The 22,849-nt window shown below is 41.5% G+C and overlaps 1 protein-coding gene across 9 annotated transcripts in view; it reads right to left on the bottom strand.

Moving 5' to 3' along the window:
• The window catches only part of UNC5D (unc-5 netrin receptor D), a 627,582-nt gene that overhangs the window by 367,154 nt on the left and 237,579 nt on the right, over positions 1–22,849 (bottom strand). The window contains exon 1 of one of the 9 annotated variants that reach the window (XM_044933610.1): positions 518–676. The exons of 7 other annotated variants lie outside the window; for them this stretch is intronic. The gene's annotated coding sequence lies outside the window, so the exon portion shown is untranslated. Of the gene's footprint in view, positions 1–517; positions 677–22,849 lie in introns of those variants that run through there. One more of the 9 variants, XM_044933571.1, reaches the window with a different exon arrangement.

Genomic DNA, 22,849 nt, shown 5'->3' on the forward strand with positions numbered 1-22,849 from the left:
AAGCTTTTACAGGAGGGATTCACAGATAAATAATATATGGGTCTTATTTTCTGGATATCCATAGTCCATGTTGAATGAGGGAGACATACATGTCTAATAAAAGAGAGAAAGTGCTGATACAGGACATAAAGTTTTAAATAAGCAGGGTTAGAGAGCTGAATTTTGACTGTAGGAACCTGAAAAGTTTTAGAGCAGGAGAGATTTATACTAGGCCTTGAAGTGTTTATTAGACTTCAGTAAGTCCATGTGAAGTAGCAGCTTAATCCCAACATTATGACCAACTTGAGTTAAAGCATGAAGGTGGGTGTGTTCGCTTCCTGATGTTTCTGTAATCAATTACTTACTACAAACTCAATGGCTTAAAACTCACGCTTATTATCTTACAAGTCTCTAGCTAAGAAGTCTGATACGGGTCTCACTAGACGAAAGCAAAGGGCTGGCAAGGCAGCTTGACTTCCCAGTGGCTATAGCACAGAGTCTGTTTCTTGGGCATTTCCAGATTTAAAAAGCTACTCACACGTCTTGGCTCAGGGTCCCTTCCTCCATCTTCAAAAGCAGCAATGCAGGTCGGAACTCATCTCACATCCATTCGCCTGGATCTCCTCCTACAGCCACACTCCGGAGCTCCCTCTTCCACTTCCCTCTTCTACTTGTAAAGACACTTGTGATTACATTGGGTACACCTGAGCCAGCCCGGAACCTCACCCTAATTTAAGGTCAGCTGATCAGCATCTTCAATTGTACTCGCAACCTTAATTCCCCCTTTTCACATATGCTAACAGATTCATAGGTTCCAGAGGTTAGGAACTGGGGGAAGGAAAGTTAATATTCTACCTAATCACAGTGCGAGAAGACCATAATAAGAAGGAGGTACCTACCAGCTTGGGGAGGCCAGAAAGATGGGGATCAAAGAGCCTGCATGGTTACTGATATGGGTCTCAACACGGATGGGGTGAAGGAAGGACAGACAAGGTTTTGAATATACTCTGAGTTCTGGAGGGGAGAATGAAAGAGTCCCACATCATTCAAATTTCAAATGTAATAAAAATATTATTCTCTTGTCAGAGTTGGAGAAAATAGTAGATGTTTCTTAGGTGGAGCGTCTCTGACTTAGGGGATGGTCAGAGATAGGAATAAAGGGAGGTTTACTTAAAGCTACACACATCGAGGAGATCGGCCAGGAATGTAGATGAATTACGGACATAAACAGTCAAAAACGGACCTTCAAAGACTGCCTCCACTTAAAGGGTGTACACACAGAAAACAACAACAGCAACAACAAAAACAGAACAAACACACAAAAAACCCACAGGGAAGAGGCTGAGAGTCAAGGAGGACGTAAAGGCAAGCTCACTTAAGGAAAAAAGAATAGGGCAAAATAAAAGGTGCACATCTGCTAAGGAAGATAAGAAAGAAGACCTTCAAACCCAGAAAATTACAAATAAGCTGGGCACCCAAGTGCTGGAGTCATTCAGCTTTCCCAAGGCTTTTCTCTTGGTTAGAGTAATATCAAAAGTAAATACCAGTACAAAACTACCATCATGGGAAACATTAATCAACAATTTCTGAATACATCAGTACAAAATTAAAATTCTGCAAGTGACTGTGAGCAAGTTGTCATCAAAGGCAAGAGTCAACATGTACTGGACATTTGCTACATTCGAGTCTCTGTCTGAAGCACTTTATGTTTAGTGAGACAATTTTTTGAGCATATGTAATTTCCAGGTGCTGAGAATAAATCAATAACCAGACAAAATGGCTGACTTTGTAACGCCTCCATTCTAGCACATTTAACCCACCCAGCAGTCCTCTAAGGCCAGTCTTGTTACTGTTTTCTGGATGAGTTACTGGAAGCAGGTATCACTGATGCAGTCATGAGAGGCAGAGAGGGAGGCAAGGCCAGGTGGTCTGGCTTCAGGGTAAACACGGCAGGTATTGCCTTGTTATATAATCAGTTGTTGTTTAGTTCCTAAGTCATGTCCAACTCTTTGTGACTCCATGGACTGGAGCCCGCCAAGCTCCTCCATCCATGGGATTCTCCAGGCAAGAATACTGGAGTGGAAAGCCATTTCCTTCTCCAGAGGATCTTCCCAAGTCAGAGATTGAATTAGTGTCTCCTACACTGATAGGCAGATTATTTACCACTGAACCACCAGGGAAGCACCATATAATCAGTATCCAGCATGAAAAAGAGTGGTACCTAACAAATTTTTTATAATAATTGTATTTCCATAATGGCCTTGGCACCTTCCAGATTTGCGTATCGTATTTCCCTTTGTGCTGTGTGCTCGGATGCTCAGCCAAGTCCGACTCTTTGCAACCCCATCGACTGTAGCCTGCCTGGATCCTCTGTCCATAGGATTCTCCTAGCAAGATTACGGGTGTGGGTTGCCATTTTCTCCTCCAAGTGTTTGCCTTTGTACTTCCTTGTAACTAATTTTTCTTTTCAAGGCTGATAGATACACAAATAAAGAAAAATTTCCAGGACTCCTCAATCAAAACCACAGAGGACCCAGTAGGCTTTGTGGTAGAAATGGGACTTCATTTCAGTTTGTGGAAACACATTTAGGCAATGCCACGACAGGTGTAAATCTAGCTGGAAATACTTTTACTCTCTCCCTATATAAGCTGTAGTTCTGCCAAGAAGGAAACATTCGTCAAGAATCCAGATCCAGCATCTATTCAGTCCAAAGTATTACATAAGGGTGTGGTATTTCAGAGGGGAAAGACATTCTGTGTCTTAAGTACCAACAATGAAAAAGTCATCAGTGTTAGCTAAACAGGTTGAGAAAAGAGACCAAAAAATTATCTGAGATCAAATTTTAAAAAAATTACCTGAGATTTGAGCTGTGAGATGGAATCTCTTTCATGTTCTGGAATCACTACTTTATTGCACCCATCATTAGAGCAATGTCTCTGGCAAGAATCAAGTTGCTTCTCCCATCTTATTCTTTTCAGTCCACACATCACCTATGCTAAGATAGGGACCTAGCTGACCTTGGTATCATATGTTCTTTCTCTTATTGATTGAAAGAATCATTTACTCATAGGGAAATATAGAATAAAGTACAAAAATAACAAAGTATATAATTTTCAGCCCATTATTTTTTGTTAAACTTAAGATTATTATGGGCATATTTGTGTTTTAAATACACCACTTGTATTGCTTGAGAATTCAACATTGAAGAATATACAAGAGGTCATCTTTATGATCTTTAAGCTTTAAATGGTACCTAACTGAATCACTTTTAAAATTGTAAATTTAAGTTGGTAACTCTTAAGAAAACTTTTCTCAAGTTACAAGTAATATTGTAACACACAAAAGAATTAAGATCTACCATATTTAAAACTTTATGAGATTGCCAAGTGTTATTTAAGCACATGGGAAAGTTTGTTAGACAATTTAAGTACTTAAAAAGAAAATCAAATATATTAAATTTATAAGTGCAGTTTAAAATATTTAAGTGATTTCATTAACTAGGCTGTAAAAAAAAGAAACCCTTTCAAAGCAATTACTAAAGTTGCTGAATTTAGTAAAAGAATAATGAGATTTGTAAATTGAATTTAAAGGCTTAAGAAAGAACTCTGTTTTTGAATTGGTAATTTTAATAAACTGAATATTACTATTCAAAATGAAAATAGCCCTTAAATAATCTTTCTAAGCATTAAAGCCATGTTTAAGAACACCACAACGTTCACCCAGACATCATGAACTACCAGAAGTCTGTTTCCTCATCCATTATGAAAGGTCTGGATTAAAGCACCTCTAAAATCCCTTGCAAGCATCTGAAGGTTTGTGTCTAGCTTGCTGGGAAGTTTGTTAGTTTGTTAAGTTGGTCATATTGGTTCATAGTTGGTCATGGCTTCTACAAACGGCAACAAGGACTCATTTCAATTCTTATCACAGAACCATGACTATGGCCTTAAGGAAGTTGTTACATACTTCCCAGCACCTGCTCCCTGGGACTGCCTTGAGGATCAATGAAACTGGATTTGTTCATTCATTGTAGTGACTGGACTGTATCTCTCCAAGGTTTGCTCATAACTTTCTGTTCTCTTGTTTGTTCTTAAAATGCTAAACAATATGTGTGAACACTGTCCAAAGGGCACATCTTCTCCAGCAGGAATGGGATTTCTATTTCTATGTGTTAGGATCCATTCCTGGTCCTGTATATTAGAGTTCTGCCACCTCCTCCAAGGGATGGGTAGGCTTGTCAATCACCTCACTCAGCTCTGCTTTGCTTCTGCTCATGGAACCCTTCCAGATGAAACCCTGGGCAGTCATCCCTCTTTATTAGGACACAGCACAGAAGCAGGAGATTCAGAAGGTAAGGCAATGTGGAAGCATGGAATATAAACCCAGAGATCAGGAGTTCTGCAACTAAAAGTCTCCAGCTCATCTACAAAAACAATGGTTTATAGAATTTGCCAACAAGTCTCCATTCAAAGTCCATGCTCTACCCAACTCGCCCACCATCGCTCCTTCCAAAGAGTATAGTGCATTTTGTTGTTGTTCAGTAGCCAACTTGTATCCAACTCTTTGCGACCCCATGGACTGCAGCACACCAGGCCTCCCTGCACTTGGACTTTGTGCTAACTACCCAAGTAGCAAACTCATCACATCAACCATGTCAGCCTTTCAGTAGCCTCTGCTACTGGGTGGTCTTGTTCTTAGAACCACATCTCACACTCAAAACACAGTGTCACATCCAGCAACGCCATGCACAGAAATCCAATCTGCTTGTTTTACTGGCACCTAAGTGCAAATGTGAAATAATAGTAGTAAGGCAAAGATCTGCCCAGGAACCAATAGTGAAACTCATCCTGACCACCTTCCCTGTTTCACTTTCTAATTACATAGAGCACCAGATGGTCAAAGTCTGGAAAAATCACCGTGGCTGCTGGCGGGTGAGGACAAATGAGTCTTCTAAATGTGAAGAAGAGAGAAGGGTGATCCAAGCCAGCCTGAAGGGCATAAGCACAGAGCAGAGCAAGAAAGAAGAGAAAAACAGCCAGTTAAGAGACTGATAAGAAAAAAAAAACAAAAAACATTGGGTCCAATATGGGAGCAAAGGTTGCAAGAAGCTTGCAGACCTTTAAAAGGTTCTGCATCACACGCCAAAGAGGAGGGAAAATGCAGGATTGATAAATAAAACATACACTCAAAGATCAATGAATAAAAATGAATTGGCATTGTGGTGTAGTACTGTAGCCAGTGCATTTCCTTGGTTTAAACTTTATCTACCCCAGGGGATTTGGAGTAATTTGATGAAGCCATGTGTATTTCAGAGGTTTTGTGGTCCTGGTGTAATTTCAAGTTAACAAGTCCAGGCTTTGCATTGCATGCGGCAGCATCTGGACTATTTCCTGATAGGGAGTTTGTTTTAACCGACATTTCCACAAGAAATCTTGAATCTGGTGTCTCTCAAGCTGTCAAGTCAGTCTCCCCGGGGAGATTATAACCTCCTTTAGGGAAAGTAAGCCTCAGGAACATTTTGAAACAGGAACATTCCCGCCTCTGTTGCTCCGAAAGTGACAGAGCCAGCATTTGTCATCTTACTGCCCAATTAAGAATCTCCTAACTTTTCTGGGAGTAAAAACAATTTGATAGTCCAAGTTTTGTAAATGCACAGTTTGTGGATGTAAAGTAGAGCTTATTCTTCTTCTCCCTTCACTATAAACTTCCACACCATTCAGGGACCAGCTCTCCCGCTCAGATGAGCTGGCTGATGCTTAACTGGATGCCAACACCACTGCCAATATTGATGAGTTACTGAGCTGAACCTTACAGGATAGAACCCTCCCATTTAGTTACACTTGTCTAAAGGCCATGGCAGACCTAAAAATACCTAATGAGAGCTATATTCATGCAAATGTTTGTCAGTTACAGAAAGACTGTCCAATGGCAAAAAATCAAGCTAAAAATATCTGCAACAACGTGTTGGATATCAAAACAAGAAGGCTCATTAGTGCAACAGGAAGGGTCTGGGATGGAAATAAGATGCTTTCCCTCTTGACAGTGAGTACAAGTGGACCCCAACCACCCTCATAACTAAGACCTGTTTTTAAAAAAGATAACATTTCCTTACCTAATCTGATAAATAATGCATTGGTGATGGTGACAGGTTTATAAAGACTCTGCAAGAGATTGTCGGGGCATGCATCTTCTTAATTCCTCCCTGTCTAATACACGCCATGACCTTCAGCTTTGTGATTTGAACATTTGCCCTCAAATGTCAAAAGGCTTGTGTAGCAAGCCCAGTAAACTCAGCTCTGTGTGATTGGATTCACCATGGATTCCAGAATTAATGTGTGTTTAACAAGCAGTTATACTTCAACAACATTGCAGCATGAGAGACAAATGCGGCCAAGAATTTAAAAACTGAAATGTCATTAGCCTGCTTCTCCTTGTTATTGGCACCACTATCCTTTCTGGTTCGAGGCTCAGCATTGTTGCTTGAAATCCTCCAGCCTCGCCTGACCCCCGAAGACTCCTCAAAGAATGAATGGAACAGGGTCTCATCCACACAAGGAACCAAAGGTTGTCATCCATAGGAAACCAGATGAATTAAGCTCAGTGAAATCAGATGAGTTAACCTCTCCAATGATATCTCTCATTTCATTGTCCCACTCTGCTAAAGAGCTATGAAAATGAATTATTAATACATCAATCAATGACTTCAATTGAGATACTCTACAACTCATGGGGGGCTTCCCAGGTGGCCAGCGCTAAAGAATCTGCCTGCCAATGCTTATGGATTTTCTGAAATCTTCCCCCCCCCTCCCCACCTGCATGAAAGAAAAGGCCAAAAGGAAGGGGTTGGGTGGAGGGAAGAAGTACAGAAAACTGAAGGGAGAAAAGATTTTATACTTAGATGATGAAATTTTTACTTGGATTTACTTTTGGATAAGATATAACAGGAAAACCCAATAAAGTGTGAACCTTGCATTAGGTTGCTCTTGTTCAGTTGCTAAGTTGTGTCCAACTCTTTCCGAACACATGGACTGTAGCCCACCAGGCTCCTCTGTCCGTGGGATTCTCCAGGCAAGAATACTGGAGTGGGTTGCCATTTTCTTCTCCAGGGATCTTCCCAACCCAGGGATCAAACCTGCGTCTCTCTGCATTGGCAGGTGGATGCTTTACCACTGAGCCACCAGGGAAGCTCTTGCACGAGGTGCCTCAATTTTCAAAAGGCTCCTCGTTCTGTCTCATCCTACTGCTTTCCTTTTGGAGCATGCCTCTGACCTGGGTGAGTACCAATCAGCCCCAGCACCCCTGGGCTCTGCTCCTGCTGTACCTGTTTTTATCCATCTTTAAGTGTCTTGTTATTTAAAATGGGCATCATCGTTTTCCTTACTGGCATAAAGTGAGGGCTTTCCATGCCAGCCTTGTCCTCTTGTTTGTTTTCCTCTAAACACTATTAATTAAAGATGCCACGTTGGACTGAAGTGGGACCAAATCTCATGACCAACCGGTCAGTGCTGGCGGCCTCAGGAAAAGCAGCACTACCCCACTACCAATCTCGGTGCGCCCTCCTCAGCGAGCAACTGACAAGGTCGATAACCGCCATTAGCAGTGCTTCATTGCAGAACATATCCTGACATCACTCATGCTCAATTACAGAACTCATTTCTGGGTTCATTACAAGGTAGGGAAAGGTATTGGTGGGCATTCCTGTGCCAGGAAACCGTCTCCTCAAGAAGGCAGTGAGCTTCCTCTTCTATGCAGTGAAGGGGTTGCACTGGGGACTCTCCAAGGTCCTGCTCTGACCTCCTGTTCTGTACCAGCTGCACCCTCTCCTGCATCTGCCTTGTGAAGAGCAGGCAGCAATGTGCTTTAGCAATCCCCAGGAAGCTCAATGCCCAGTCCACCACAGAGCTCATCAAATAATAAAGGCTCACAAGGTCTTTACTGGATGCTCTGTGCTTTGCTGCCAATTTGAATAGGTCTCTGGAAAAACTGCTTGCCAATTTTTCTTTCAGGAGATTCTTGGATGACTTGGGGTGGTGCACGAATTCCAAGGATGTTGCTATTTTAATAAGCTCTTTCCTTCAAAAGTAATGACCGAGCCCCTACTGTGCAGACACTGGGTTAAGCACTGAGAGTGAAAGAGCAGACAAGACCCAGTCAATGTTCTGAAGTCAATTCGTTTTTTTTTTTTCCCCACTGGACTCCTAAGGGACTCAAAAGGTAAGTATCCAAGAAACTTTTTAAAACAGCAGAGAGCTGCACTCATACATGACCCTTGCCCATGGATTTGGGCCCTAGACATCATTCCAACTCCTCTCCATTTCACCTTAGAATCAGCTTCCATACCCCTGCCTACGGGTAGCACCTGAACCAAAGGGATGCATATATTTCAAGCAGCTTGAAAGACTGATTTAAAGGGGACATGTTTATGTCCACTCCAATAGAACCTGATTAGCTATCTGTACTTATCACCATTGTGAAGGTATATTCAAACCTGTTACTGTGGGAATGCTAAATGATAAGAACCAACAGTTTAGACCTTGGCCATTGTCAGCCTATTGGGACAGAAAAGGAAAAACAATTAAAGAAGGAAGAGGTAGTCCAGTGGAAGATTTCACCTTCCAATGCAGGGGGTACAGGTTCGATCCCTAGTCTGGGAGCGAAGATCCACATGCCTCATAGCCAAAAGACCAGAGCACAAAATAGAAGCAATACTGTAACAAATACAATAAAGACTTTTAAAAAATGGTACACACACACACACACACACACACACACACACAAAACTTAAAAAAGAAAAAAAAGGAGGAAGAGGTCAGAAGTCAGAATTTGAAGTTTACTAATTCTTAAACTGGAAAAGCCTCCATAGTCTGCGGCTGGAATAAAATAGAAATATCATAAGACTCAAGAATCTTTCCCCTTATGACTACAAACAGAAAATGTCAATTCATTAAAAAAAATGTACTCGGCAAATGAGGAAAAGAGAAAGGGGAAGAATTAAGTGTTTATTACCTGCCAATCATTTTACAAACTATACCATTTAATCCGCTGCTGCTGCTAAGTCGCTTCAGTCGTGTCCAACTCTGTGCGACCCCATAGACGGCAGCCCACCAGGCTCCCCCATCCCTGGGATTCTCCAGGCAAGAATACTAGAGTGGGTTGCCATTTCCTTCTCCAATGCATGAAAGTGAAAAGTGAAAGTGAAGTCGCTTAGTCATGTCTGACTCTTCAAGACCCCGTGGACTGCAGCCTACCAGGCTCCTCCGTCCATGGGATTTTCCAGGCAAGAGTACTGGAGTGGGATGCCATTGCCTTCTGAGCAACCCTAATTAAGAGTTGGCATTCTTATGCCCTTAACAAAAGAGGAAAATGAGGTCTAGTCAGAGAAAGTAAGACAACTTGCTCAAGAACATACTTTAACAACTCTGAGCCATAACCCCAAACCTCGTCTAAAGGCACTACAAGTAAAACAGGGAGCAGTATGTTATGCATTACAGTTTATAAGTGCTAAAGACAATGAAAGTGAGATATGTTTAGTGGGTGTGATCGTGCAACAATCCCAGAGAGTCGTCTGATGCCCACCCCATAACTGTCTCCCACTGTCCTTTCCTAACAAGCCAGAGAACATTAGTGGGACTGCAGCATTAAGGTCCAGATTTCTTGTTTGTTTATTTGGGTGTGCTGGGCCTTAGTTGCAGCATGGGGATAGTCGTTGCATCATGGGGGGTCTTTCATTGCAGTGCATGGAGTTTGAGTTGTGGTTCACAGGCTTAGTTACTCTAAGGCATGTGGGATCTTAGTTGCCTGACCAGGGATCAAACTTGCATGCCCTGCATCGCAAGGCTCATTCTTAACCACTGGACCACCAGGGAAGTCCCTAGAGTTGAGATTTCCATGGAATGAAGCAAAGCGCTATGGAATTTAACAATGCTTAGCAAATATTCTGACAGCTAGAATCACAGCAGTAATTGCAATTGCAATTAGAGTTCCTCTGTCAATTACAACAGTAATTCTTTTTCCAGTAGCCCACCGTGGTCAGGTCCTGCCTCATCTGACCTCACCAAAACCTCACTAAGCGGTTTTGGTGCTTGAATGCTCAGTCACTCAGCTGCGTCCAACCCTTTGTGACCCCAAGGACTGCAGCCTACCAGGATCCTCTATCCATAGCATTTTTCCAGGCAAAAATACTGGAGTGGGTTGCCATTCCCTTCGATAGGCAATCTTTCAGACCCAAGGATGGAACTCATGTCTCCTCCATTGGCAGGCAGATTCTTTACCACTGAGCCACCTGGGAAGCTCATTGGTGTTGGTACTTTTTAAGCAAAGTGATGCTGTCTCAAGTCAGACTGAAAGTTTTCTGAAGCAGCATGACCCCTTCATTCTTACAGTGCTTTAAGAAGACAATGCTAAGTGTTAGGTAAAGGGAAGATCTGTAACTGGATCCTAAACCCTGCAGGGATCCACAAACAGGAACAATTTCACCCAAACCTGTGTAACTGCTGACTTCTTATGTCCTCGAGTAGTGAATCTCCAACTGTGCTTCCTAAACCAGTGGCCTCAGCATCGCCTGGAAATGCTAAAACTTGGCTCCATCCTAGACCTATAGAATCAAAAATCCTGGGATGCGACCCAGCAATCTGTGTTGAACAAGCCCTCCACATGTATTTGATACACACTCAAGTTTGAAAACCACCAACCAAAGGAGAATAACAGTCTAATAACCCAGTTTCTAAATAAGGTGGGGCAGGGACAGAATAGCCATTGAATTACAGTGCTAGGTAATATTCAAATGAATATTCAAAATATTCAAATATTCCAGTATATGGAATCAGAAATATGCTGCCTATTTTGACAAATAGATTCTCTTTCTTAAAATAAAAAATACATATCTCTGAATTATGCAGGCCATTGGGGATTTACCTTAACTGCTAGGAAATTTGGTCTCTAAATGCCTGGCTGTTCTATGCTTTTGTTTCCCAAAAGCCATTTTGTATTTTTTACATGATGTTAGATTACCCATTTCTAATGTAAAAACTTTATTTTATGGAATAAAATTATGCTTAGGAAGGTCAAACATTTGTTACTACTTTATAAAATACATTATATATGAAATCAGGATACGCTAAGATGATAGAAAGGAAAGAAAGAAAGAGAAAGAAGCTTGATGCATGGGACCCTTTATCTCTATAGTAATTTTCACTGGAGAAAATCTGAAGTCTCCATGGACCCTAAAATTTTGCCTCTGCTACCTTGTCAACTACATAAGAGTAAGAAGTAAGCTTTAAATAAATGTGCTCAATAAATGTTTGTGGAATGAAAGAATGAAATCCATGATGTGGGATATTTTTCATTTGAGACTCAGACTTATAAATGAGCTCTAGAGAAGGTTTCCTGAGTCAGAAAAGAGAAGCTGCCAAATGGGAAACGATTCTTCACCAGGGTAGGGTAAAACTTTCCCTTTACAATTTTAAATTCTAAACTGGCATCGGTGGATTAAACTGACAAAAAGCCAGTTTAACAGGAGGATAGATCAACAAATCTTATTCATGTTTTAAATTTTTATGTGCAGGGGGGCTTCACAGAAAAGAAGTGAAAAAAAGTGTCAGGCTTGAGAGCTTATATACCATTTAAACAAAGGGTAATAAATTATATTGAAGTGACTAGATGAAGGAAAAGGGGTGCGAGTTTCTAGAGGCAGTAAACTGTGAAAAGGTGAGTTATGGGGAAGCTAGTGGAAGATAATGATAATTTAAATAATCTGTGCAGACTTGTCTCAGGTCTGAGGTTCCATCTCCAGTATTAACCGTGGTGGTTCTCCTACTGGTTTGGGAGAGGGGAACCGGAAGTCTTCACACAGGGAAAAGGAGGCTTTGTTTCTTTAGGCAGACAGGGGGAAGGCAGAACTCTTCCTGGGTTTGCTTTTTCTCAACTGCTTTCAGTTCAAAATAATCCTTACACCAAAGTGGCATATTTGGGGGTGGCAATTCTGACCCCATATTCTGTGATGAAATTCCAGAAGGACAATTCGAATCCCTAAAGGATGATGCCATCAAAGTTCTGCATTTGTTATGTCAGCAGCAGATCTGGAAGACCCAGCAGGGGCCACAGGACTGGAAAAGGTCAATCCTCATCCCAATTCCCAAGAAGGGCAGCACCAAAGAATGTGCTAATCATCGGACAATTGCACTCATCTCCCGTGCTCGTAAGGTTATGCTTAAAATCTTGTATTCTAGGCTTCAGGATTATGTGAATCAAGAAGTTCCAGATGTCCAAGCTGGGTTTAGAAAAGGAAGAGGAACTAGAGATCAAATTGCCAACATTTGCTGGATTATAGAAAAAGCAAGGGGATTTCAGAAAAATTTTGTTTCATCGACTACACAAAAACCTTTGACTGTATGGATCATGACTGTGGAAAACTCTTAGAGAGATGGGAATACCAGACCATCTTACCTGTCTCCTCAGAAACCTGTATGTGGGTCAAAAAGCAACAGTTAGAACCCTGTACAGAACCACTAATTGGTTCAAGATGGAGAAAGGAGTATGACAGGGCTGTCTGCTGTCACCCTGTTTGTTTAATCCACACGCTGAGCACATCATGAGAAATGCCAGGCTGGATGAGTTAAAAGCTGGAATCAAAATAGGCAGAGAAATAACAACCTCAGATATGCAGATGATACCACTTTAATGGCAGAAGGTGAAGAGGAACTAAAGAGCCTCTTGATGACGGTGAAGGAAGAAAGTGAAAGAGCCGACTGAAAACTAAATAGTAAAAAACTAAGATCATGGCATCTGGCCCCATTACTTCATGGCAAACAGAAGGGAAAAAGGTGGAAGTAGTGACAGATTGCCTCTTCTTGGGCTCCAAAATCACTGCAGACTGTGACTGCAGCCATGAAATCAGAAGACAATTTCTTCTTGGCAGGAAAGCGATGATGAACCTAGACAGTGTGTTGAAAAGCAGAGATATTACTCTGCTGACAAAGGTCTATATAGTCAAGGCTATGGTCTTCCCAGTGGTCATGTACAGTTGCGAGAGCTGGACCATAAAGAAGGCAGAACACCAGAGAATTGATGCCTTTGAACTGTGGTGCTGGAGAAGACGCCTGAAAGTCCCTTGGACAGCAAGGAGATCAAACCAGTCAATCTGAAGGGAGATCAACACTGAATATTCACTGGAAAGACTGATATTGAAGCTGAAACTCCAGTATTTTGGTTATCTGATGCAAAGAGATGACTCATTGGAAAAGTCCCTGAGGCTGGGAAAGATTGAGGGCAGAAGAGAAAGGGGCATCAGAGAATGAAATGGCTGGACAGCATTACCGATGCAATGATCATGAACTTGGGCAAACTCCAGGAGATTGTGAGGGACAGGGAGGCCTGGCGTGCTGCAGTCCATGGGGTTGCAAAGAGTTGAACACAACTGGGCACCTGAACAACAACAACATTCTGACCCCTTTACCGGAATCTTTGAGCTGGGTGAAGAGAATGCTCCTCCTTGCTGATTCTCTTGTGTGTTCCTGAGTGCTTTCTCTTTTACGATCTAGAACCCTGCCTGTTCAGGCTGCAATGGCTCAAAAAGAACTATGGCAACGTTATGGCTTCTCCTTTCCACCCCTGTTCTAAATCACATGAAAAACTGGGGCAAAAGAGAGATGGTCTGTCAAGTGGGTGGGTCACAGAGTAGGTTACAAACCCAAGACTCCAAGTATATCATGTGGAATTAAACGTGCTATGGAATTATAAGGAAATAGTTTCAGCGTTCATAAGCTTTCATCTATTTCTCTGATGCTGTACTTCTCTGCTATTAGAAGAAGTGGCAGGGGGAAGGGAGGAAAGAAAAGACAGCTCACAAAAACGAAGCCATCCCCTTGCGCGGAGTGTGGGCAGGAGGTTAATTTTACACCGCAGCTAAAGAAGGACGAGGAATGTCCTGGTAGGCTGGAGAGTGGGTGGGAGCCAGATGTCTCACTCTGCCTTTTAGAAACACACGTTGGAAAGTGGAGTCCTGAACGTGCTGCCCCCATGAGATGCGAAGCAGCAAAGAGGCCCGCAAGGAGGGAACACAGACAAAAAAAGAACTAGGCCAACCACAATTAGACGAAATTAACTGAGAAAATGCCAGAGGACTTGATCCTCTCTTTTCTCTGTTTCTCTGACAGAATTTTACAATTAAAGACACAATTATTCTCTTGTTTGATTTGTTCTTCTCCTAACTGTCCTTTGGACTCTTTCATCCAGACGGTCCCCGTATATCTGGCAAATTCTAATTATCAGATTATTATATCAGACAAAGGCAGATTGCGCTGACTGGGGGTGGCCAGAAATTGGAACTTTCACAGGCAATGCCAGGCACTTTCAAGTTAACTTTGCCTCTGTCATGCTCCCCTTTTTCAAGGCCCTCAAGATACAATCCATTTGCTTTACAAATCTTAAATCTCCATTTTGATGGAGATAGGATGCAACAGAATGGATGCCACTGGTAATGAATCAAAAAGAACTCTGAAATTCTGGGATAATTCACGGCTCTCGGTACCAGCAAATGCTACTGGAGTCAGGAACAGAAATTCAAGTAGAAAGAAGTGCAACTTCATCCTCATGACATTCATTTCAGGTCAGTAATTAAACAGATTTCCTCCCTTTCCAATGAAGACATCCAGATTCACAAAAGGGGCTTGTGGGTATTCTGATTTTGTGTAAGAGCCAGAAGCCCGCAGGACAAATGCATTATTTAATTCTCCACTATCACACACTAAACAGCTTTTTTTGGACTCTAGACATCAATTTGTTCCAATATTAAAGGCCCCAGTGGTAAAAAGATATGAAAATATTCAAAGTAAACTAATGCCTCTGAAACTCTTGGATCAGAATACTAATGCCTCCATCTGAAGGGGCCTAAGTCTGTTATCTTTCCATTAGAAACCTTTCATACAAGTCCATTTGGACAATAAATACCTGCAGCTCATGGACAGTAATATCCATTTATTTTTCTATGTAATGCCTTTCTTTGTCTGCATATCTTAAGCAGAATCATCAGTGACACTTTTTTTTTTTGAGCCTTAAATTCTGAAGAAGTCAAAGAAAGCTACTACTATGTCTCTTTTTATCTAACTTTGGTTGGTAATTAGGATAACATCATGTGGATTAGGTGCTTGAAAATGTGGTTAATAAAGGAAATTAGAAATCTCTTCTACACACAAACACACAAACAAACTGAAACTGGAAGCAACTAAGTTAAATACATACAGGGCATTGTAACTCAGAGCATCGGTTCAGACATTAATTACATAAATATTTAGTGATTGCTCTGTGCTCGGGACTTCCCTGGTGACTCAGATGGTAAATCATCTGCCTACAATGCGGGAGACTCGGGTTTAATCCCTAAGTCAGGAAGATCCCCTGGAGAAGGAAATGGCAACCCACTCCCAATATTCTTGCCTGAAAAATCCCATGGATGGAGGAGCCTGACAGACTACAGTCCATGGGGTCACAAAGAGTCGTACACGACTGAGCGACTTCACTTTCTTTCTGTGCTCGGTTGGTAAAGAATCCACCTGCAATGTAGGAGATCCTGTTCGATTCCTGGGTCGGAAAGATCTGCTGGAGAAGGGATAGGCTATGCACACCAGTATTCTTGGTCTTCCCTTGTGGCTCAGCTGGCAAAGAATCCACCAGGAATACAGGAAACCTGGGTTCGATCCCTGGATTGGGAAGATCCCCTGGAGAAGGGAAAGGCTACTCACTCCCGTATTCTGGCCTGGAAAATTCCATGGACTGTATGGTCCATGGGGTCACAAAGAGTCAGACCCGACTGAGTGACTTTCACTTTCACTTTTCACTTCCTGTGCCAGGCACTGAACACTGAAATTTGTTTTCTTTGTTTGTTTTTGTTTTTAAAGGGTTTCCAACATGGACCATTTTTAAAGTCTTTACTGAATCTGTTCCAAGATTGCTTCTGTTTCATGTTTTGTTTTTTTTGGCCCCAAAGCATGCAGCATCCCAGCTCCCCAACCAGGAATCATATCTACACCCCCTCAGTTGGAAGAAGTCTTAACCACTGGACCACCAGCAAAGTCCCTGAACATTGCACTTTGAATTGGGTAGGTAACCATCATGTTGAATAACAGCTCACCACATAGGGAGAAGTAACTTATATAACTCTTGAATTAAACAAATGTGTTAAACTAGTGCTCACTGCCTGAGAGTGCGGACAAAGGAAGAAGGGATCACAGGGGGTGTGAAAGGCTTCACAAAGAAAGCTCCAAGCTTGGTTTGCTGCCAAGCAGGAAGTGGCTTTCCCTTACACTTCAGATTCCTTCTCCTAATATCATGGTGTGCAGAGCCAGGTGCACTGGGAGAGAGAACTCAGCTATCAGGAAGACTAAAGGCACAGGACTCTCAGGCACAGATCCAGAGAGTTCCAGCACCAAGTGCAGATTTATAGTGACCTACATTTGGTAATAAGAGGGAAGAGAAAGAAGCATCATAGCAGGACCCAGATCCACAGGGACTCCCAGACAAGAACATGGAAAGACCAACGTTACAAAGCAGTGTACCGCTTAAGAGCGTAAGGATGGATAAACAAGGGCCTACGGCATGGCATAGGGAGCTACTGGTTTGGCCAAAAGTTCGTTCGGGTTTTCCGGTAAGCAGAAAAACGTGAACTAATATTTTGGTCAACCGAATACATTCACTATCCTATGATAAACTGTAACAGAAAAGAATATGAAGAAGTATGTATGTATAACTGCATCACTTTGCTGTACAGCAGAAACTAATAGCTCTGTGAATCACTGTACTTCAATGAAGTTTAAAAAATAACAACTCAGTCTATACCAAAAAAACAAAAAAAATGAGTATGAAGAGGTGAAAATTCCAGAAGGTTACTCTTGGGGTTGGAATTTAGTTCAACCTCCCATGTGACCTTGGCACATCCTTTTGCCTCTCTATGCCTGTTTCTTCATTTATAAAATTAAGATAGCAATACTGTCTACCGCTTTGGACTATGGTCAAGACAAAATATCTTAATGCATTTAAAGAACTTAAAATTATGCCTAGTACCTAGAAACTATTTAGGACGGATCTGCTAATAAATGAACTATTCACTTAGTCTCCTAGTTGATACAGATTATTACCAATGTCTTATTGAGGAAAGGCAGATTGCTTTCAGAAATGATAGTAGTTGATCTTCATTTGCTGGTCAGGATATTTGATATCAGTATTTAGCTCTCCCTAGAGAATGTAGATAATAATAGTACTTGTTTCATAAGGCATCAGAAGCATTATTACTTTATCATTAGACATACTCAAAAGCATTTTTGCCTTTCTAATTTCTAAGCTAAAGAACCACCTGAGGTGTTGTTATAGGTATTGATATTATAAATTGCTAAGAGTAAGCCCAGAAGAGGAAATCTCAGATTAAGTATATGGCCAGCTGTCTTACAGAGGATTATTTTCTTTCTTTGTAGAGGACAGCACTGGTCTTCTTTGGGTAAGGCACAAATCATGTAAAAAATGGTCATCAGAAGTGCCAAGGAGGGGATTTCCCAGGTGGTCCAGACTTTGCCTTCCAATGCAAGAGGTGTGGGTTCAATCTCTGGTCAAGGAACTAAGATCCCACATGCCTTATAGCCAAAAAACCAAAACATAAAACAGAAGCGATATACCAAATTCAATAAAGACTTAAAAAAAAAAAAAAAGAAGTGACAAGGAGGACATTCTTAGCACACCCTCAGAGTTCACTAGTGTGTGTTTATCAATCCAGATGTATTCAGCACTTACTACAAGACATCTTGCTAAGTGCTATATAGGTTACATTTGCATTCTCTGCCCTCGAGGAGCTTAAATCTTAACTGAGGTATTATGTCTAGTGTAATACAATTCAACAAAGATGTGTCGTTAATAGTTCCAGAAAAACACAGAATAATAGCCAGACTAGGGTATTTCATAAGAAAGAAATCAGCATGAGTCAAGACAGTCTAACAAAGCTTTGTGGAGAAGAAAGAGAAAAGATTCCAGGACCAACCCGATGCCTGTGGATTTCTCCCCATACCACCAAGCAATTCTCCAGCACCAGCTGGCTGTCCTACAATCTGACAACTACATACCCCACGACAGCATTGTGTCCAACAGGTCAGGGCTCAGTCCCACGAGGCTGCCTCCCACTTCGGATGCCAGCTGCAAATACACAATGTTACCGGCACTTCTGATGAAACTCCTGAAGAGCTTCCCGCCAATGCCCTTCCTGCTGCTGCTGCTGCTGCTGCTGCAAAGTCACTTCAGTTGTGTCCGACTCTGTGCAACCCCATAGACGGCAGCCCACCAGGCTCCCCCGTCCCTGGGATTCTCCAGGCAAGAACACGGGAGTGGGTTGCCATTTCCTTCTCCAATGCATGAAAGTGAAAAGTGCAAGTGAAGTTGCTCAGTCGTGTCCGACTCTTAACGACTCCATGGACTGCAGCCCACCAGGCTCCTCCATCCATGGGATTTTCCAGGCAAGGGTACTGGAGTGGGGTGCCATTGCCTTCTCCATGCCCTTCCTGGGTTCAACTAATTTGCTAAACTGATAACAAAATGTGCTGCCGTTACAGCTAAAAATTTCTGAAACAAGCAAAAGGGGAAGAGGCAGAAGGAGGATATTTTGGAGAATGCTGGAAAAATGCTTTAAACATGACAGGACTTTTAAACAGAAAAAAAGTTCAGACACTCACAGACAGGAGTATTACTTCCTGGTAGGATACTGTTGAATTTCTTCCGTATCTTCTGATGTCCTCCTATAACTGGTTTAAGACTAATTATAGAAGCAGAGAAAAGACTTGGAACTAGATTTTCTGAAAAATCTCACATCTAGATGGAGCAGAGGGAGTGATTAATTAATCCTCTAATTTTTTCTCTCCCTGCCATGTCAGTATCCACAACTCAGCTCACCCAAAAAATCTACTGTTTTAATTGCAATTGCCCATTAATTGGGCATTATTGCCCAAAAGATACATTTGCAAGCACTTTAAATGTCATTTAAGCCTTATAATATCTCCAGAAAGACATCCGTATTTTCTCCATTTTGCACATGAGGTAACAAGCTTAGAAAGACTTTAAGATAAAAAAAGAATACATGTTAGTATCGGGTTGACCAAAAAGTTCATGTGGGTTTTTCTGGTAACATCTTATGAAAAAACTTCAATGAACCTTTTGTTCAACCCAATAGAAGAATTCTAACCCAGTTCCAAAGCCTGAGCTGTCACACTTGGGCTCTCCTAGGCCCATCCCTTTACATAGCTGATAAGAATTTTCTAATTTGAACTTCGTGGTTGAACTTGAAGCTCTCTACCAAACAACTAGTGATTTCTCCTTGAGCAAATCACTTAACCTCTCCGATTGCTACGTTTTTCATACATAAAAGGAGAGCTCATCAATTCATCAAGCATTTAGGATGTTTGGAGATAAGCGTTTTTAAAATACTTATATCTACTAAACACTTAGCAATTCCACTTGTTTGATATATGACCTCAATTTTCTCCACCTCGTGCTATTGTGAAAATAAGAGTATTTACTTCACACAGTGTGTGTGTGTGTGTGTGTGTGTGTGTGTGTGTGTCTGTGTATGTGTGCATAAATTCAATGAGCTATTACACAGCACTTAGAATTACCTGGCTGACACAAAGTAATCATACCATAATGTTCATTCTTAGCTCTGAGGATGATGGAAACAATGATAACGGTGCAAGTGATGGTAATGATGCTAAGTGTTATCAAAACCAGCCCAGAAACCTCCATATCTCTGTGCAAAAATAAAAGAGACTCACGCTTGTGAAAGTATACACAGCAGAAGATAGTTCACAAATAGTATTTCCCATTTATCTTCAAGGTAAATTTTACAGACAATGACGATTGTGTCAGGGAAGAAGTGATCAAGCCAAAATGGACTATTATTCACTGTCTCAGACAAGAAGGCATTAGATACGAAGAACTAATTGGGCTTCCTGTGTAAGTTAAATGATTTTGTCATCAACAAATATCTGATTGAGGCTCAGATCATGAAATCCTTATTGCAAAATTCAGACTTAAATTGAAGAAAGTAGGAAAAACCACTAGGACATTCAAAGTGAAAGTTGCTCAGTAGTGTCCAATTCTTTGCAATCCTGTGGATTATACACACACACATAATTCTCCAACAGAATACTGGAGTGGGTAGTCGTTCCTTTCTCCAGGGGATATTCCCAACCCAGGGAGCAAACCCAGGTCTCCTGCATTGCAGGCGAATTCTTTACCAGCTGAGCCATTAAGGAAACCCAAGAATACTGGAGTGGGTAGCCTACCATTTCTCTAGCAGATCTTCCTGACCCAGGAATCAAACCAGGGTCTCCTGCTTTGCAGAAGGATTCTTTACCAGCTGATGACCTAAACCAAATCCCTTAGAATTATGCAGTGGAAGTGACAAATAGATTCAAGGGATTAGATCTGGTAGACAGAGTGCCTGAAGAACTCTGGATGGAGGTTCGTAACATTACACAGGAGGCGGTGATCAAAATCATCCCCAAGAAAAACAAATGCAAAAAGGCAAAATGGTTGTCTGAGGAGGCCTTACAAATAGCTGAGAAAAGAACAGAAGCAAAAGGCAAAGGAGAAAAGCTCTGAGGATGTGAACCATGTGAATGCAGAGTTTCAAAGAACAGCAAGGAAAGATAAGAAAGCCTTCCTAAGTGATCAACGCAAAGAACGAAGACTACAATAGAATGGGAAAGACAAGAGATCTCTTCAAGAAAATTAGAAATACCAAGGGAACATTTCATGCAAAGATGGGCACAATTAAGGACAGAAATGGTACAGACCTAACAGAAGCAGAAGATATTAAGAAGAGGTGGCAAGAATACGCAGAAGACCTATACAAAAGACACCTTCATGACCCAGATAACCATGATGATCTAATCACTCACCTAGAACCAGACATCCTGAAATGCAAAGTCAAGTGGGTCTTAGGAAACATTACTATGAACAAAGCCAGTGGAGGTGATAGAATTCCAGCTGAGCTATTTTGAATCCTAAAAGATGATGTTGTTAAAGTGCTGCACTCAATATGCCAGCAAATTTGAAAACTCAGCAGTGGCCACGGGACTGAAAAAGGGCAGTTTTCATTCCAATCCCAAAGAAAGGCAATGCCAAAGAATGTTGAAAATACTGCACAACTGTACTCATCTCCCCGATAGCAAAGTAATGCTCAAAATTCTCCAAGTGAGGCTTCAATAGTACATGAACCAAGAACTTCCAGATGTTCAAGCTGGATTTAGAAAAGGCAGAGGAACCAGAGATCAAATTGCCAACATCCATTGGATCATAGAAAAAGGAAGAAAATTACAGAAAAACATATCCTTCTGCTTTATTGACTACACTAAAGCCTTTGACTGTGTGCATCTCAACAAACTGTGCAAAATTCTTAAAGAGATAGGAATAACAGACCACCTCACCTGCCTCCTGAGAAATCTGTTTGCAGGTCAAGAAGCAACAGTTAGAACCGGACATGGAACAATGGACTGGGTCCAAATTGGGAATGGAGTTCGTCAAAGCTGTATATTGTCACCATGCGTATTTAACTTATATGCAGAGTACATCATGTGAAATGCTGGGCTGGATAAAACACAAGCTGGAATCAAGATTGTCAAAAGAAATATCAATAACCTCAGATATGCAGATGACAGCATCCTTATGGCAGAAAGCAAAGAGGAACTAAAGAGCCTCTCGATAAAATTCAAAGAGGAGTGTGAAAAGTTGACTTAAAACTTAACATTCAAAAAATGAAGATCATGGCATCTGGTCACATCACTTCATGGCAAATAGATGGGGAAACAATGGAAACAGTGAAAGACTTGTTTCTTGGGCTCCAAAATCACTGCAGATGTTGATTGCAGCCATGAAATTAAAAGAAGCGTGCTCCTTGAAAGAAAAGCTATGACCAACCTAGCATATTAAAAAGTAGGGACATTACTTTGCTGACAAAGGTCTGTCTAGTCAAAGCTACAGTTTTTCCAGTATTCCTGTGAGAACTGGACCATAAAGAAGGCTGAACACTGAAAAATTGGAGCTCTTGAGCTGTGGTGTTGGAGAAGACACTTGAAGAGTCCCTTGGACTTCAAGAAGATCAAACCAGTCCATCCCAAAGGAAATCAGTCCTGAATATTCATTGCAAGGACTGATGCTGAAGCTGAAACTCCAATCCTTTGGCCACCTGATGTGAAGAACTGACTGACTGGAGAAAAACCCTGATGCTGGAAAAGACTGAAGGCAGGAGGAGAAGGGGAAAACAGAGGATGAGATGGTTGGATGGCATCACCAAGTCAATGGACATGAGTTTGAGCAAACTCTGGTAGCTGGTGAAGGACAGGGAATCCTGGTGTGCTGGAGTCCATCATATCGCTAAGGTTGGACATGACTGAGCAGCTAAACAACAACAAATATCTGACCTCAGACTCTACAAAGATAGGGAATGAGCTAAGAAATAGAAATCTTCATTAAAAAAGAAATTCCTTCTAGAAAAATGGTGCTGATGAACCTATCTGCTGGACACGAATAGAGATGCAGACATACAGAATGGACCTGTGGACACAGGGGAGGAAAGGGAGGGGGGAACAATCCAGAGACTAGTGTTGATATATATATACATCGCCATGTGTAAAACAGACAGGTAGTGGAAGCTGCTGCATAGCACAGGGAGCTCAGTTCAGTGTTCTGTGATGACCTAGAGGGGTGGGAGTGAGGTTCAAGAGGGAAAGGATACATGTAAACATACAGCTGATTCACTTTGTTACACAGCAGGAAAACAACATTGTTAACACAATTTTACCCAACTAAAAAAAATTTTTTTTAAAGATCGGAAATGCCTGAAATTCA

Source organism: Bubalus bubalis, chromosome 1 (assembly GCF_019923935.1).
Source record: "Bubalus bubalis isolate 160015118507 breed Murrah chromosome 1, NDDB_SH_1, whole genome shotgun sequence".
Taxonomy (NCBI): Eukaryota; Metazoa; Chordata; class Mammalia; order Artiodactyla; family Bovidae; genus Bubalus; species Bubalus bubalis.